General features: G+C 33.5%; 1 long non-coding RNA gene across 1 annotated transcript; it reads left to right on the forward strand.

Moving 5' to 3' along the window:
- Window positions 1–7,269: 7,269 nt before the first annotated feature.
- Window positions 7,270–9,864, forward strand: LOC134725186 (uncharacterized). The gene is made up of 3 exons (XR_010108530.1): window positions 7,270–7,401; window positions 8,459–8,543; window positions 9,748–9,864. It is a non-coding gene; the product is annotated as an uncharacterized LOC134725186 (long non-coding RNA).
- Window positions 9,865–13,827: the final 3,963 nt, after the last annotated feature.

A 13,827-nucleotide genomic window follows, 5' to 3' on the forward strand; every position in this document is an offset into this window, starting at 1 on the left:
ATTAGTGGTGTACTTCCTACAGACTGTGTACCTCAAATGTTATAACTGAAAAAAATATGTCTTCACTGTGAACCCCAGAGCTGAAACATGCACACCTCAGTTTAGCGGGGACAATACTCTGTACCCCCTTTTTTGACATTTTTGGACATTGGATCTTTAAAGACACTGTCAGTGGTTCACGGTATTGATTGTCAAAGACATGTCTACTAAGCTAGTGAATGCTGCATTCGAATAGGGACTGCTCGATTCATTCTCGAAAAATTTGCAATAGTCAAAAATAGAAAACACTCTTTTCTATTCAAAAAAGATATTCTACATTATAAGTTGTCGACTTTAAGTTAGTGACGGAACTTAAATAGTTTTAAATGTTTAACTTAGTACAAGACTTTTACAAAAGGTTGCCACATATGTAATATGCTGGACACATCAACCTTAAAAATTAGGTCCTTTTTATGATGCTTAACCCTTGAAAACCTAAGGTATTTTCTATATTCTTAGCTTACTTCTACAGTGGTAGATAGTAGTTGAAAGCTAAGTTGATGCTTTAACTTTCTCCCTTTCTTATAAGAATTACAATGTTACAAACATTCGGGTTCATGTCCAGTGGCACATATTACAGTCATATCGGGTTTGGTCATTATACGATGCTGGAAATTTCCCTATTGTCAAATTCAATTTCAAATGCATAGATTCTTGTTCAATGAGGATAAGATCTGTGTGTGAAACGTCTGATTTGTACAATGATTGATTTATTCATTATTGGTCTTTAACGCCACTTTTATTATTAGTTGCTATTTTTATGGCGACCAGCTATATAATGGGGAAGAAAGCTGGTGCAACAGAACAAAACTACTGACATTCGGCTGGAAAATCTTTAAACATAGTTTTGGTGTAGTCAATAATTGTCAAACATAGTTTTAGAGTCGGACCAAGCTTTGAACTCTGAAATAAGCAATGAAGCGATAATTTGTACTTATGACAGAAGCTTCTTTCTCACTTGATCCAGTTTTCGTTTGATAGATGGTTTGTTTTTTATCTATCAAATCGAATAGAGCAAGAGCTTTTAAATAGAATTTAAGGAAAAAAAGAACAGTAGCCGTGTGCATAGTTCGTTTGAATACATTTTTGTCGTTGAGATGCTTTCTCGTTGAGTGAGAAAAAAAACTCGCATATATATCTGGCTTCCATTCAAACCAAACACATTCTTTTGGTTATTCATGTTGCTAGGTTGCTGTCTCATTGACGTTTACCCCATATTTCATATTGATGCACAATACACAAACATACTGTATATATGTATATATATATATTAAAACTTGAAGTTAAGGTGTTATGTTATGCATAAGTAAGTGAGAGAGAAAAAAGCAAAAGAGAGACTCAAACAACTAAATAGAGAAATATGTTTAAGAATGACCTTTTTGGTCGCTCGTAATCGGTTGTCTATGAATATAGTTCCTGTCATTTTTGATGTAGGTAAACTATTTTTGCTGTGTTTTATTTTTTACATATAAAAATCTATAATGGCTAAAAATATTATTCATATTATTTCTTTAATAGTGAACTTTATGATATGTTATTATGCTTTAGATCATTGAGCCATTGAGGGACTACGTGTCAAAGTTGTACGAAGGGCAACTCTGCCTATTCAAGCAGCGACTTTTCGCACGTGTCTTGTGACTTCATTTCATATCTAACCAGTTCGGATTAAGTTAATTTTTGAGTATACACCAAGACGAACATCATCGTTTCAACTCTTGTTTCATTCTACAGGTGTAACACCACTAATCCAGGCCCGGCCAGAAAGCACATACCAGAAAGTAGTACATATTTAACACAAAATAGTTCCTACGCATGAGTGTAACTTTCAAAATATGTAGAATATTTAGATATGTTTGTTATCAAATGAAAGCTGAAGGACTGGTGATCATTGTAGAACACTTTTGGACTTTTAGTTTTGAATATTAAAAAAACTGCATCAAATTTTAAAAAGAGGGTACATTTTGTCTGTTTGTCAGATCTGAAGTACCTGTTTTGGTACATCTAAAGTTCCGGGAACCAGTTCTTTCTTATATGCCATGCAAGGTATGTTGATTTTTTCAGTACAAGACACCATAAAGTGTTGCTTTGAAATGCAATGATTGCCACTTTATTTGAACTTAAAATAAAAGAGGTGTGCCTGCTTGAAACGGAGGAATTTAACATAGAAACAATGGGACCATGAATTAGTGGTGTACTTCCTACAGACTGTGTACCTCAAATGTTATAACTGAAAAAAATATGTCTTCACTGTGAACCCCAGAGCTGAAACATGCACACCTCAGTTTAGCGGGGACAATACTCTGTACCCCCTTTTTTGACATTTTTGGACATTGGATCTTTAAAGACACTGTCAGTGGTTCACGGTATTGATTGTCAAAGACATGTCTACTAAGCTAGTGAATGCTGCATTCGAATAGGGACTGCTCGATTCATTCTCGAAAAATTTGCAATAGTCAAAAATAGAAAACACTCTTTTCTATTCAAAAAAGATATTCTACATTATAAGTTGTCGACTTTAAGTTAGTGACGGAACTTAAATAGTTTTAAATGTTTAACTTAGTACAAGACTTTTACAAAAGGTTGCCACATATGTAATATGCTGGACACATCAACCTTAAAAATTAGGTCCTTTTTATGATGCTTAACCCTTGAAAACCTAAGGTATTTTCTATATTCTTAGCTTACTTCTACAGTGGTAGATAGTAGTTGAAAGCTAAGTTGATGCTTTAACTTTCTCCCTTTCTTACAAGAATTACAATGTTACAAACATTCGGGTTCATGTCCAGTGGCACATATTACAGTCATATCGGGTTTGGTCATTATACGATGCTGGAAATTTCCCTATTGTCAAATTCAATTTCAAATGCATAGATTCTTGTTCAATGAGGATAAGATCTGTGTGTGAAACGTCTGATTTGTACAATGATTGATTTATTCATTATTGGTCTTTAACGCCACTTTTATTATTAGTTGCTATTTTTATGGCGACCAGCTATATAATGGGGAAGAAAGCTGGTGCAACAGAACAAAACTACTGACATTCGGCTGGAAAATCTTTAAACATAGTTTTGGTGTAGTCAATAATTGTCAAACATAGTTTTAGAGTCGGACCAAGCTTTGAACTCTGAAATAAGCAATGAAGCGATAATTTGTACTTATGACAGAAGCTTCTTTCTCACTTGATCCAGTTTTCGTTTGATAGATGGTTTGTTTTTTATCTATCAAATCGAATAGAGCAAGAGCTTTTAAATAGAATTTAAGGAAAAAAAGAACAGTAGCCGTGTGCATAGTTCGTTTGAATACATTTTTGTCGTTGAGATGCTTTCTCGTTGAGTGAGAAAAAAAACTCGCATATATATCTGGCTTCCATTCAAACCAAACACATTCTTTTGGTTATTCATGTTGCTAGGTTGCTGTCTCATTGACGTTTACCCCATATTTCATATTGATGCACAATACACAAACATACTGTATATATGTATATATATATATTAAAACTTGAAGTTAAGGTGTTATGTTATGCATAAGTAAGTGAGAGAGAAAAAAGCAAAAGAGAGACTCAAACAACTAAATAGAGAAATATGTTTAAGAATGACCTTTTTGGTCGCTCGTAATCGGTTGTCTATGAATATAGTTCCTGTCATTTTTGATGTAGGTAAACTATTTTTGCTGTGTTTTATTTTTTACATATAAAAATCTATAATGGCTAAAAATATTATTCATATTATTTCTTTAATAGTGAACTTTATGATATGTTATTATGCTTTAGATCATTGAGCCATTGAGGGACTACGTGTCAAAGTTGTACGAAGGGCAACTCTGCCTATTCAAGCAGCGACTTTTCGCACGTGTCTTGTGACTTCATTTCATATCTAACCAGTTCGGATTAAGTTAATTTTTGAGTATACACCAAGACGAACATCATCGTTTCAACTCTTGTTTCATTCTACAGGTGTAACACCACTAATCCAGGCCCGGCCAGAAAGCACATACCAGAAAGTAGTACATATTTAACACAAAATAGTTCCTACGCATGAGTGTAACTTTCAAAATATGTAGAATATTTAGATATGTTTGTTATCAAATGAAAGCTGAAGGACTGGTGATCATTGTAGAACACTTTTGGACTTTTAGTTTTGAATATTAAAAAAACTGCATCAAATTTTAAAAAGAGGGTACATTTTGTCTGTTTGTCAGATCTGAAGTACCTGTTTTGGTACATCTAAAGTTCCGGGAACCAGTTCTTTCTTATATGCCATGCAAGGTATGTTGATTTTTTCAGTACAAGACACCATAAAGTGTTGCTTTGAAATGCAATGATTGCCACTTTATTTGAACTTAAAATAAAAGAGGTGTGCCTGCTTGAAACGGAGGAATTTAACATAGAAACAATGGGACCATGAATTAGTGGTGTACTTCCTACAGACTGTGTACCTCAAATGTTATAACTGAAAAAAATATGTCTTCACTGTGAACCCCAGAGCTGAAACATGCACACCTCAGTTTAGCGGGGACAATACTCTGTACCCCCTTTTTTGACATTTTTGGACATTGGATCTTTAAAGACACTGTCAGTGGTTCACGGTATTGATTGTCAAAGACATGTCTACTAAGCTAGTGAATGCTGCATTCGAATAGGGACTGCTCAATTCATTCTCGAAAAATTTGCAATAGTCAAAAATAGAAAACACTCTTTTCTATTCAAAAAAGATATTCTACATTATAAGTTGTCGACTTTAAGTTAGTGACGGAACTTAAATAGTTTTAAATGTTTAACTTAGTACAAGACTTTTACAAAAGGTTGCCACATATGTAATATGCTGGACACATCAACCTTAAAAATTAGGTCCTTTTTATGATGCTTAACCCTTGAAAACCTAAGGTATTTTCTATATTCTTAGCTTACTTCTACAGTGGTAGATAGTAGTTGAAAGCTAAGTTGATGCTTTAACTTTCTCCCTTTCTTATAAGAATTACAATGTTACAAACATTCGGGTTCATGTCCAGTGGCACATATTACAGTCATATCGGGTTTGGTCATTATACGATGCTGGAAATTTCCCTATTGTCAAATTCAATTTCAAATGCATAGATTCTTGTTCAATGAGGATAAGATCTGTGTGTGAAACGTCTGATTTGTACAATGATTGATTTATTCATTATTGGTCTTTAACGCCACTTTTATTATTAGTTGCTATTTTTATGGCGACCAGCTATATAATGGGGAAGAAAGCTGGTGCAACAGAACAAAACTACTGACATTCGGCTGGAAAATCTTTAAACATAGTTTTGGTGTAGTCAATAATTGTCAAACATAGTTTTAGAGTCGGACCAAGCTTTGAACTCTGAAATAAGCAATGAAGCGATAATTTGTACTTATGACAGAAGCTTCTTTCTCACTTGATCCAGTTTTCGTTTGATAGATGGTTTGTTTTTTATCTATCAAATCGAATAGAGCAAGAGCTTTTAAATAGAATTTAAGGAAAAAAAGAACAGTAGCCGTGTGCATAGTTCGTTTGAATACATTTTTGTCGTTGAGATGCTTTCTCGTTGAGTGAGAAAAAAAACTCGCATATATATCTGGCTTCCATTCAAACCAAACACATTCTTTTGGTTATTCATGTTGCTAGGTTGCTGTCTCATTGACGTTTACCCCATATTTCATATTGATGCACAATACACAAACATACTGTATATATGTATATATATATATTAAAACTTGAAGTTAAGGTGTTATGTTATGCATAAGTAAGTGAGAGAGAAAAAAGCAAAAGAGAGACTCAAACAACTAAATAGAGAAATATGTTTAAGAATGACCTTTTTGGTCGCTCGTAATCGGTTGTCTATGAATATAGTTCCTGTCATTTTTGATGTAGGTAAACTATTTTTGCTGTGTTTTATTTTTTACATATAAAAATCTATAATGGCTAAAAATATTATTCATATTATTTCTTTAATAGTGAACTTTATGATATGTTATTATGCTTTAGATCATTGAGCCATTGAGGGACTACGTGTCAAAGTTGTACGAAGGGCAACTCTGCCTATTCAAGCAGCGACTTTTCGCACGTGTCTTGTGACTTCATTTCATATCTAACCAGTTCGGATTAAGTTAATTTTTGAGTATACACCAAGACGAACATCATCGTTTCAACTCTTGTTTCATTCTACAGGTGTAACACCACTAATCCAGGCCCGGCCAGAAAGCACATACCAGAAAGTAGTACATATTTAACACAAAATAGTTCCTACGCATGAGTGTAACTTTCAAAATATGTAGAATATTTAGATATGTTTGTTATCAAATGAAAGCTGAAGGACTGGTGATCATTGTAGAACACTTTTGGACTTTTAGTTTTGAATATTAAAAAAACTGCATCAAATTTTAAAAAGAGGGTACATTTTGTCTGTTTGTCAGATCTGAAGTACCTGTTTTGGTACATCTAAAGTTCCGGGAACCAGTTCTTTCTTATATGCCATGCAAGGTATGTTGATTTTTTCAGTACAAGACACCATAAAGTGTTGCTTTGAAATGCAATGATTGCCACTTTATTTGAACTTAAAATAAAAGAGGTGTGCCTGCTTGAAACGGAGGAATTTAACATAGAAACAATGGGACCATGAATTAGCCCAGTAAACACACGACGTACTCCCAACGTCGGTTAATGGTCGTCTGAACGTCATGTCTGTATTGTACGTCGTACCAACGTTGTGGGAACGTAAAATCCCAACGTTGGATGCAGACGTAGAGACGACGTTATAAAATTACGTCGGATTTACGTAAATTTAGTACCCTGTCAGGACGTAACATTTTATTACGTTGTGACGACGTGCTTATAACTGTCATAATCCGATGTAACATTTTGTTACGTTCTGTCAACATTATAATAACGTAGTGAACAGACCCTGTAAATACCAGCTTACACATTAAAATCTGGTTTTATGGGAGAATTTTGTGGTTATGAGTCTGACTAGATACAGCATTCACCTTCATTGAAATGTGCTAACGATTTTTTCGATTTTCAAAATATCCCCCCTTTTTCCCCGCACAGACATAATTAAAATTATTTGCACCAAAATATCCAAGAAAATATTACAAATTCAAATTAAATGTTCTCATATAAATATTTTTATGAATATTTATTGTTTAATATATACCATTATCAAGTTTTGTCATTTATTATTTTTAATCAGTAATTTTATAATCGTTTTATAATAGTGCATGTTCAGCAATCCTCGGGTTTTACCGCCGCATACTACGAAAACTCTGAGCATGCGCACTTTTACCGCCTGAATTTTGAAAACAGTGATAAAAGTTGCAGTGAAATCTATCTCGATTCAGATTCCAGAACAAAGAAAAAGGTAAAACATAAATTGCACATTACTTCAAAAAGGTTTTCAATGATAACAACAAGTATAATTCAAAAAAATATAACATCTGTCGCCGTGTAGGGCGCCTCGTTCAAATCTGTTGACTCATTGACTGGTTACCGAGTTGAAATATGATACTTCTTCTTTTAATGTCAATATATTATTGCACTGGTACATTGTACAGGATATTTAAGCCAACATTTGTGTTATATGAAACCATTTTCAAACTTCTCCATTAACTTGTGTTTTTAAAGATATATTAAGTAATTGACTATAGAAAGTAAAAAAGGGGGAGGGCAATTGTTTTCTCTCCATGACACCTCCTATAATCCTTATATTTAAAAGCTGGAAATTGTTTTGCACTTATTTTTAAATATTGTGTTGGAATCATAAAAGTCTGATCAATATCACAAATGCGAAGCTACATTTTTTTTAGATATCTCTGTACATAACAAACTCGCCCCATTACCTGATTATAATCTCAGCACATTACAAACTTGCCACATTTAATACAATCTCGGCACATTACAAACTTGGCATTTTACAAACTCGTCCTATTAATGATAATACTACATGTATCACCAGTCGCAAGCGTGAAGACTGTATAACTGGTGGTCGTCCTAGACCTGCATGAAATATTTGCCACTGAACATAACGAAACCAACAATCAATCAATGTTTAACTGGGTCTGACATAGGAATAGACAATTTTACCAATAAAAACTGTCATAGATAGGCGTCACAGAAACTTTAAAAAAAAAAAGCCTTCCAAGATGTCATAATTATTTAGACTAAGATCCATGTGCACATACCAGTTGGGAAAAGTTGGGTAAAATTATCCTTTTGTTAGGGTAAAACCTAGTTTACTGGGGTTAAAAAAAACAGTATATAGCGAAGTCTTATTTGCTTTTCAATTTATGGTATGGAATGCATGTACATTTTTCACTTACCTGGTTCTCCCAAAGATTTGTTGGACTGACACACATGTAGTATGTACACAGACTGATCAATATAGAAGATAATTGATTGTATTTATGATTTTTTTCCAGAATCTTGTATAAAAATTCACAGATCCAATGTGTGATCATGTGTCTGAGGTTGTGGAATGCACAAGATGGACCAAGATATAAAAAGGTAAACATCATGATCAGTTGATCAGCTCTTTGTATGCCCTCCTTCACTGGGCCATATGGTTTTACTCTTGTACTGTATGTACATACATGTACATGAACATCAAACTCAAAATTGGTTTCAGAACTCTAACTTTAGTTTGCCTGAACCGCAGAACCACATGTTATGAAATTTATACACAATGCTTGTTATCATAAAACGCAGAGTTTGATTTTTGAGACCATCTGTTTAACTGTTCTTTATAAGTTACTAGTATGTCCTTCAATGATAACATCATTTGTGGCTCATGGCCACTTTATTCTTTAATTAATTTTATAAATTAAATGATAATTGGTTCATTTATAGATAATAATAAGATTGCGTTCATTGGCATATATGATATACACAACAGCCTGGGTGGATTTTGTTTTTTCCACCGGCCCACCGTGAACAGCCCACATGTGCCCACTCCAGCTATAATTCTTTTTTTTTGTAAGAAATATTGATTATAATTGCTTATCTGATTTTTTCAATTGATTGTAAGTTTGCAAGTCTTTTGATTTAACAAGCTAGTAATTTTACCCACCCGGTGCTCACTCCCACTGTGAACGGGTAGACAAAGCAAAATCCACCTGAGTTGTAGTGTAAGGTCTTGCTGTTATGATGTGAATAATAAATTTATTAACATGTCAGAGTAAGGTAAAATCCTAAGAATATCTTAAATGAATTGATGAATGACAATTTTGAGAAACCATATACTTCCTTTTAATACGCCTTTTTTAATACGGAGGTGGTTGTTTTTGAAATACCAAGATGCAAATTAAAGGGAGTGTTGTTCTTATATATTTTTCATTCTGTCTGTGCTGGGGGTTTAAAAAAAGGTTGTCCCTGGGGGTGGGAACAGTTTTATATGGAACAACCATAATTTCATAACATATTTTCTTTTAAACAAGGACAAAGGTTAACTCAAAGTTATAAATATCATATTCTGCTGAAATTACGTTCAAATTTCTAACATACATTATCAAAATATGTATATAAAATTGGCAGATACAAACATCTCAGTAACAACACAACATGATTATGAATCTGTAAGATTCATTATACCACCGACCGCGCATAAAAAATATTGATTATGTTTAAACAAGGATATTTTTTAAGAACTGCTGTTATTCCTAAGTTGGGATAAAAAAAAAATATTTTATAATATATATGAATTTTTTTTCAGAGACTGGAAACCAACACAAGACCAGCTGATGAGAGGGCAGAAAACCAAAACTTTGAATGCCATGTATACAACCAACACAAGACTAGAATTTGGAATAAAATTTCAAAAAATCAGAAACATACTATTATTTTATTATTGGTTCATGTACATAAGAAAAAAGAAGTCCTAACTTTTGGATAGGTCTTTCTCTGGTATGTCAATGGAAAAAAGCAATAGTTAGTTTGATTGAATTTCAGTTATTTTCTTCATTGTGGGATATTTTTAGATGTGTATAAGTTGGTCGCGTGGTCTAGTGGTATGGCTGCTGTGCAGGCGATTTGGTGTCACGATATCATAGTAGCATGAGTTTGAATCTCGGCGAGGGAAGAACAAAAAATTTGTGAAAGCAAATTTACAGACCTAACATTGTTAGGTTGATGTTTAGACGAGTTGTATAAGTTGTGTAGAAATATATATTTGTAAACTACAAACTTTGGGGACTTTTCCAAACATTTTTCGTAGCCTGTTCTTGTGTAGGGAATCCAGCTGAATGATTCTACAGTACATATTAAGGTATATGTGGTATTTTTTTGTACTTCTGAATAATTCATTAAAAAATGTTTCCATTGTCAAAACGAAATCTAGATTCTAGAATTTCCACCGTCATATAGTGAAACTATTAGTCTAGGACACTGAAACCCTAAACATTTAGAAGTTGCAGCATGTAAAATGTACCAAAGTGTCATGTTGAAGGCTGTACATTTACCATAATTGCTAACATATTTAATATTTGATTTTAGGAAAGAGGGTTTTACTTGTCTCATTGGCCATCATACAAAATCTCGCCTTTTGAATAGTATTATGTGTTAAATTTTTGAAGGAAAGTTGCTTTTGTTAAATGTAAATGTGTAAATCTTGTACTTCAGTATTGCAAAAAATAAAAATAAAACTTTAACCTTAAAACTGTGTGAATCATGAATTGGACAAAATACATTTGATATTTAAACCTGACTAAAAGGTTAAAAAACCCAACTCTTTTGTGACTATATTGGAAACTGCTGGCAGTTTGGAAGTAAAGCACTTATCAACATTGTTGTTGTTTTTTTAATGTAATTTATAGGTGTTTCTTGTTTTTATATATATATATATATAGATTAGACTGTTGGATTCCCTGTTTGAATGGTTTTACACAAGTTATTTTGGAGCCCTTTATATCTTGTTGTTTGGTGTGAGTCAAGACTCCGTGTTGAAGGCTGTACCTTGACCGTTAATGGTTTACTTTTATAAATTGTGATTTGGATGGAGAGTTGTCTTATTGGCACTCATACCACATCTTCCTATATCTATTGTGTCCATCTTGCCTACATTGAAAATTTTACTACTAAAAAAACAGGTGAAAAGAAGAAAATATAGACCCTGTTTACTTCTTCAATGAAATTTTATTGCTCTTATCAATCAAATGAGGACAAGGGTCATTTACAGTTGAGTTGCAACGTTGTCACAACGTCTTATGAAGGTCATAAATTACGTCACAAATTACGTTGTGACAACGTTGTGTGGATGGTTGTCAGCACGTGCCTTGGAGTTCACAAAAATACGTTGTACCGACGTAATTTCACTACGTTGTCACAACGATAGTATTACGTTGTCACGACGTAATGCCAACGTTGGATTGTTTACTGGGAGTGGTGTACTTCCTACAGACTGTGTACCTCAAATGTTATAACTGAAAAAAATATGTCTTCACTGTGAACCCCAGAGCTGAAACATGCACACCTCAGTTTAGCGGGGACAATACTCTGTACCCCCTTTTTTGACATTTTTGGACATTGGATCTTTAAAGACACTGTCAGTGGTTCACGGTATTGATTGTCAAAGACATGTCTACTAAGCTAGTGAATGCTGCATTCGAATAGGGACTGCTCGATTCATTCTCGAAAAATTTGCAATAGTCAAAAATAGAAAACACTCTTTTCTATTCAAAAAAGATATTCTACATTATAAGTTGTCGACTTTAAGTTAGTGACGGAACTTAAATAGTTTTAAATGTTTAACTTAGTACAAGACTTTTACAAAAGGTTGCCACATATGTAATATGCTGGACACATCAACCTTAAAAATTAGGTCCTTTTTATGATGCTTAACCCTTGAAAACCTAAGGTATTTTCTATATTCTTAGCTTACTTCTACAGTGGTAGATAGTAGTTGAAAGCTAAGTTGATGCTTTAACTTTCTCCCTTTCTTATAAGAATTACAATGTTACAAACATTCGGGTTCATGTCCAGTGGCACATATTACAGTCATATCGGGTTTGGTCATTATACGATGCTGGAAATTTCCCTATTGTCAAATTCAATTTCAAATGCATAGATTCTTGTTCAATGAGGATAAGATCTGTGTGTGAAACGTCTGATTTGTACAATGATTGATTTATTCATTATTGGTCTTTAACGCCACTTTTATTATTAGTTGCTATTTTTATGGCGACCAGCTATATAATGGGGAAGAAAGCTGGTGCAACAGAACAAAACTACTGACATTCGGCTGGAAAATCTTTAAACATAGTTTTGGTGTACATGTAGTCAATAATTGTCAAACATAGTTTTAGAGTCGGACCAAGCTTTGAACTCTGAAATAAGCAATGAAGCGATAATTTGTACTTATGACAGAAGCTTCTTTCTCACTTGATCCAGTTTTCGTTTGATAGATGGTTTGTTTTTTATCTATCAAATCGAATAGAGCAAGAGCTTTTAAATAGAATTTAAGGAAAAAAAGAACAGTAGCCGTGTGCATAGTTCGTTTGAATACATTTTTGTCGTTGAGATGCTTTCTCGTTGAGTGAGAAAAAAAACTCGCATATATATCTGGCTTCCATTCAAACCAAACACATTCTTTTGGTTATTCATGTTGCTAGGTTGCTGTCTCATTGACGTTTACCCCATATTTCATATTGATGCACAATACACAAACATACTGTATATATGTATATATATATATTAAAACTTGAAGTTAAGGTGTTATGTTATGCATAAGTAAGTGAGAGAGAAAAAAGCAAAAGAGAGACTCAAACAACTAAATAGAGAAATATGTTTAAGAATGACCTTTTTGGTCGCTCGTAATCGGTTGTCTATGAATATAGTTCCTGTCATTTTTGATGTAGGTAAACTATTTTTGCTGTGTTTTATTTTTTACATATAAAAATCTATAATGGCTAAAAATATTATTCATATTATTTCTTTAATAGTGAACTTTATGATATGTTATTATGCTTTAGATCATTGAGCCATTGAGGGACTACGTGTCAAAGTTGTACGAAGGGCAACTCTGCCTATTCAAGCAGCGACTTTTCGCACGTGTCTTGTGACTTCATTTCATATCTAACCAGTTCGGATTAAGTTAATTTTTGAGTATACACCAAGACGAACATCATCGTTTCAACTCTTGTTTCATTCTACAGGTGTAACACCACTAATCCAGGCCCGGCCAGAAAGCACATACCAGAAAGTAGTACATATTTAACACAAAATAGTTCCTACGCATGAGTGTAACTTTCAAAATATGTAGAATATTTAGATATGTTTGTTATCAAATGAAAGCTGAAGGACTGGTGATCATTGTAGAACACTTTTGGACTTTTAGTTTTGAATATTAAAAAAACTGCATCAAATTTTAAAAAGAGGGTACATTTTGTCTGTTTGTCAGATCTGAAGTACCTGTTTTGGTACATCTAAAGTTCCGGGAACCAGTTCTTTCTTATATGCCATGCAAGGTATGTTGATTTTTTCAGTACAAGACACCATAAAGTGTTGCTTTGAAATGCAATGATTGCCACTTTATTTGAACTTAAAATAAAAGAGGTGTGCCTGCTTGAAACGGAGGAATTTAACATAGAAACAATGGGACCATGAATTAGTGGTGTACTTCCTACAGACTGTGTACCTCAAATGTTATAACTGAAAAAAATATGTCTTCACTGTGAACCCCAGAGCTGAAACATGCACACCTCAGTTTAGCGGGGACAATACTCTGTACCCCCTTTTTTGACATTTTTGGACATTGGATCTTTAAAGACACTGTCAGTGGTTCACGGTATTGATTGTC

Source organism: Mytilus trossulus, chromosome 7 (genome assembly GCF_036588685.1).
Source record: "Mytilus trossulus isolate FHL-02 chromosome 7, PNRI_Mtr1.1.1.hap1, whole genome shotgun sequence".
NCBI classification, from domain to species: Eukaryota; Metazoa; Mollusca; class Bivalvia; order Mytilida; family Mytilidae; genus Mytilus; species Mytilus trossulus.